Raw genomic sequence first — 5,398 nt, 5'->3', positions numbered from 1 at the left:
CACAGTTCCCTCTGGTACCTCTTTCTCACAATCCAGGTCCTCAGAGAAGCTTTTCTCAACGCATTAAAGTACTCCTGGCCCACACATGGCCCCATTCAAGGCCCTACTTCCTACTCTCGGCCCTTTCTTTTCTTTATGGTACTCATCACAAGTGAGTCTCCACTGGCTCCTTAGTGCCTGGCACAGTACCTGGCACATCAATAAAATTTTGTGGAGCAAACGAGCAAATGAACAAAGGTGTATGCACCATGTTATCTTCATTTTGCTGTTCTTCAAATCTCTTATCACTCCTGCAAACTATATTACTGATTTCTTTGTTTGCTTTTTTAATTATCTGAGTTTCCCACACAAAGTAGACTCCATGAGAACAAATACTTTTCCACATTCACTATTTTATCCATGGTATCCACAACAGTGCCTGGCACAAAGTAGGCACACAGTAAATGTTTGCTGAATGCATGAATGAGTGAATGCTTGTATCCCTAAGATTAAATGCAGTGCCTAGATCAGGATAAATGCTTAAGAAGTGGAAATGTACCTTAATTTCTTCTTATAATTTAGTAACAATTCAATTTTTACCAAGATAGAGGCCACACTAAAGTTTTCATATAGTCAAAGGCAATAATCGACAAAATTTTATAGACAGTTCACTTTCAGGAGCAGGGACCATCTCTTGCATCGCCAAACCTTTACAACGGTCATGTGTTGCAGGTTCTGAACTGGGAGATCTCCTGGTAGGAGCTATTGGATCTCCTCTGACTTACTGGTCTTCCACCACCTTCCCTTACGGCCAGTGAAATGTGTTGGGAGATGTTCTATTGAGAGAGAGAAGGAACGTGCCCTTCAAACAGCTGTTTTCATGACCAAATCCCACTTCAACTCTTTCAAGTATTGCCTGTAACACTCACAAAAGAAAACAAATCTCTCTTGACACAACATTTTGACCAAGTTCAATCTGGTTATTCATGTTATTCCAACTTTTTTTGGTAGAAAAGATAAACACGGTCTCTGGAAAAAAAAAAAAAACATAATCAAAAAAACACCTCCCCGGCTCTTCCAAGGCCCATCCCTGGTTTCCAGATGCTCTCCTTTCTCAGCTTGGTTTAATTAAAACTCCATATGTCAGCAACCCATCAGCTTCAGGTGTGATTCAGATTGCCCCAAAGCATCGGCAAGCCTGCCAACCACCCAAGCATGAGAGCAAAGTTGAGAAATGTACTCCCTACAGCAAAGCCCATCGTTACAAGGGGAAGGCTTGTTGGGGGAGGAGAGGAGTGATTATCTCCCTCCCTGTTTTGGATTTAGAAACATAACAAAGAGAACTTGGTTCAAACTCCAGTCCATGTCTTAGATCAGCAACAATGCTATTGAGGGAGACACAAGCCTGTGGAAGTCTAACTCCTGGTCAGAGTTGGCTACCCGTCCAACTGCAGTCCTGGTATGTAAAAGATGCTCAGAGCTCTAAGGCATCTGTACCCCCACACAGTAGAAAGCTCACGGCATGCTTGTTTATTCTTCTTTTTTCCCCTTGGTGTGTCAGATCTGAACTTTTTGCCTTTGGGTCTGCAGTCAGACCAAAAAAGAAAAAAAAAAAAGGTAATTAGCTAACAGAGTTTGCTGGCTGCAGTAGCCAGAAATTGAAAGATAACTCCCAACATGATCCAGCCATAGATGAAAACCAAACTCCTGTGGGAGTTCTCCTTGAATAAACAGGGCCCTTGCACAAGACCTGAAGCTCCGAGTGCACAAGCCCTGCAAAGACAGCAAGAAAAAGCATGGGAAACCACCCCGGTCCCATGGTCTGGAATACTGGGCCCTTGGTTACATGCACAGGAAGCTTAGCCAAACACTTAAGACTTTTACTTCATGCAACTAAAACAAATGTAAAACAAAAGTGGTGCCTACACCAAACCAGAACAGGTAGACAGTATCCACATAATTCAGGAAATCACCAAACATCCTTTCTTCACCACATTCCCAAGAGCTGGAACCAGAAGTTTGGGGTACTATCTGAACACAGCACAGCTCATTAGCATTTATGTGATCTCTGAGCACCCAAAACAATAGATTTGAGTAGCTTATGCTCTGGACTGAGTGAATTCACTGGTTGTCTATAGATCATGGAGAAAAAAGTTATGTATCTGACAGCTTATAGCAATGCACGTGGATTAAGAGGGGTCTCTTTGCAACAGTTTTTCTGGTATAAAGTGCACCTTGAAACGTGTTGAGAAGCATTTTAAGAACAAACAAAAGCTGAAGCTCCTAGAGCAGCCTTGATGCACAGAATACAGAGAAATACGGACCTACATAGGATGGCTGATGACTGGAACAGGGACGTACTTCCTTAGAAAGCCCACAAAGGCTACCATACTAATCAACAGACTATAGCATTTTCTTGATGGAACCTCAGCAACAAATCAACCAAATAGGTTGGTAGCAAGATACAGTGGGAAAAGCACTGGATGAATCAGAAGGCCCAAATTCTCCTACCAATTCTTGTCTTACTTGCTAGATGACCTTGGGCAAGTCACTTGATAACTCTATTTCAATTCCCATGTCTGCAGAATGGGAATAATAACATCCCAACTGGCTACCACAGAGAACTGAAAGAAAGTGATCTGTGTAAAAATGCTTTGGTCCTGGGTATAAGCCCAAAAGAATTCAAAGCAGAGACTCAACCAGATACCTGCACACTGATGTTCATACCAGTAGCCAAAAGGTAAAAGCAACCTAAGTGTCCATCAACATCAGCAGAAGAATGAATTCACAAAATGAGCTATATATATATACAATGAAATATTATTCAGCCTTAAAACCAAAGAAAATTCTGACACATATATTACATTATGGATTAAAGAAAAAATACTGAATGATTCCATTTATATAAGGTACCTAGAATAGCAAATTCATAATTCTGGGAATAGACAATGGTGATGGTTACACAACATTGTGAATGTACTTAATGCCCTGAATTGTACATTCGAAAATGGTTAAAATAAATGGTAAGTGTTATGTTATTTATATCAAATTAAAAAAAAAAAAAAAGCTTTAGAAACTAAAAGTTCAATACAAGTGCTAGGAACTAATTTTCAGAGTCCTAATATTTCCTGTGTCCATTCACCAGTTCCAATTAGAAATAGAATCCATACAACTTAGTATTTATTTTTCTTAAAAAAAAATTTTTAGAGTTCTCAAGTTTTTATCACTTTGTTGAACAAATTTTGATCACTAGGAATTATCTATTGAAAGCATTGGAAGTACATATAACATAGGAGATGGCTAGAAAAATCTCTTCATGACCTTTTAGCAAAATACTATTTTTCCTTAAATATCACTGTTCAATGACATTCTGTTTTCAAGACCATTTAGAATATTATTTTTCAGCCAAAATCAATGATCACGGAGAAGTCAGCAGAAGACAGAATGAATAAATGCATGGAAAATGGTCTAAACACCTAGCCAGCAAAGCTGGTCATGTCCTCCTCTTTATATCACAGAGGACCTTGAGCTAGGAACTGGCTTCTGTCTGTTTTTTATCTTACCTGTACCTGACATGGTGCTTGATACCTGATAAACATTCAAAGGAGTCTGCTTAGATTAATTCATGATTAACTAATGGCTTGATTTTTTTTTTAAATCAAACTTACCAACAGAAGCCAAAGAAATGTCAACAGAAATAAAATGAAGCAAGCCTGCTGTTTATAAAGCCTTATTTGTGTAATTCATCAACATTTTCATCCATATAAAATTGTTCTGGAAACAATACCTTTGGAATCTATTTTCAAGAGAACAAGTTAACATTTTGACATAAACTAATGTGCCTATTTTGTAATAGTATCAATATCAATGGGTATGCACCAGGACACATTCAAAATCAGATGGCACATTTTGAGGGAAATAAATCTGTGGCATGGAGATAAGGCTTCTGGTTTGCATCCTAGCTATTTGAAAGAGTCAACCCATTTCACTTTGGTTTCCTCGTATGAAAAATAGGGAGTTTAAAATTTGATGTTTGGTTTTTATAATTTTGTGTATCACCTTATTCACCTTATAACATTTGTTGGCAGTACTAAGTGGTTATGACATAATTATGTCTTTATTTAAGAAATGCAGTAATATAAGAACATAAAGATTCAAATAAAACCAGCGAATAATGAAAATATGATTTCTATTTGATTTAGGGATTAGTCAGAGTCAGAAGCCATCCAAACTTAATCATTCAGAGAGTAAATCCCTCCCTTTTCTCTGTATCTATCTCAGTAGCTCACTCGGTGCCAAGCACTCCTAACTTAGAGTATTAATATGATGCTGAAAGGTTCATGACTACTTGACTTTTGTCTAGCTTTATTAAGATATAACTGACATATAGCATTATGTTAGTTTAACGTGTACAATATGAGTTGTTACATATATATATATACTGCAAAATAATTACAATAAGGTTATTTAGCACATCTTTCTCACCTCATGTAATTTTTTTGTGTGCTGTGAGAAAATTTAAGATCTACTCTCTTAGCAAATATACAATATAATATTGTTAACTGTATTTACCATTCTGTATATTAGATCCCCAGAACTTACTCATCTTTATAATGGGAAATTTGTACCCATAACATGTCCCCATTTTCCCCATGCCCCAGCCCCTGGCAACCACCATTCTACTCTCTCTTTCTATAAATTCAGCTTTTAAATTCAGCTTTTTAAAGATTCCACAAATAAGCGAGACCATACAATATTTGTCTTTCTCTGTCTGACTCATTCCACTTAACTTAATGCCTTCAAAGTTGATCCATGTTGGTGCAAATGGCAAGATTTCCTTTCTTATGTCTGAATAATATTCCATGACATATCTCACAACTTGTTTATCCATTCACCCATCAGGGGGCACTTAGGTTGCTTCCACATCTTGGCTATTGTGGATAATACTGCAATGAGCATGGGGATGCATATATTTCTTCAAGATAGTGATTTCATTTCCTTTTCATATGCACCTAGAAGTGCTGGATCATATGGTAGTTCTACTTTGAATTTTATGAGGAACGTCCATACTGTTTTCCATATTGGTACCAATTTACATTCCCACTAACACTGCACTAGGGTTCCCTTTCTTCACATCCATACTAACACTTGCAATCTCATGTTCCTGTAATAGCCATTCTAACAGGTGTAAGGTGATATCTCATTGAGGTTCTATTTGCACTTTCCTGATGATTAGTCATTTTGAGCATCTTTTCATGTACCTGTCGCCCATTTTTATCTCTTCTTTAGAAAAATATCTATTCAGCTCCTCTGCCCATTTTAATTGGATTATTTGGGTTTCTGCTACTGAGTTGTATGAGTTCTTTGTATACTTTAGATATTAACCCCCTTATCAGGTAAATGGTTGGTAAATAAACAC

Source organism: Manis pentadactyla, chromosome 19, assembly GCF_030020395.1.
Source record: "Manis pentadactyla isolate mManPen7 chromosome 19, mManPen7.hap1, whole genome shotgun sequence".
NCBI lineage: Eukaryota > Metazoa > Chordata > Mammalia > Pholidota > Manidae > Manis > Manis pentadactyla.
This window is presented reverse-complemented; position numbering follows the sequence as displayed.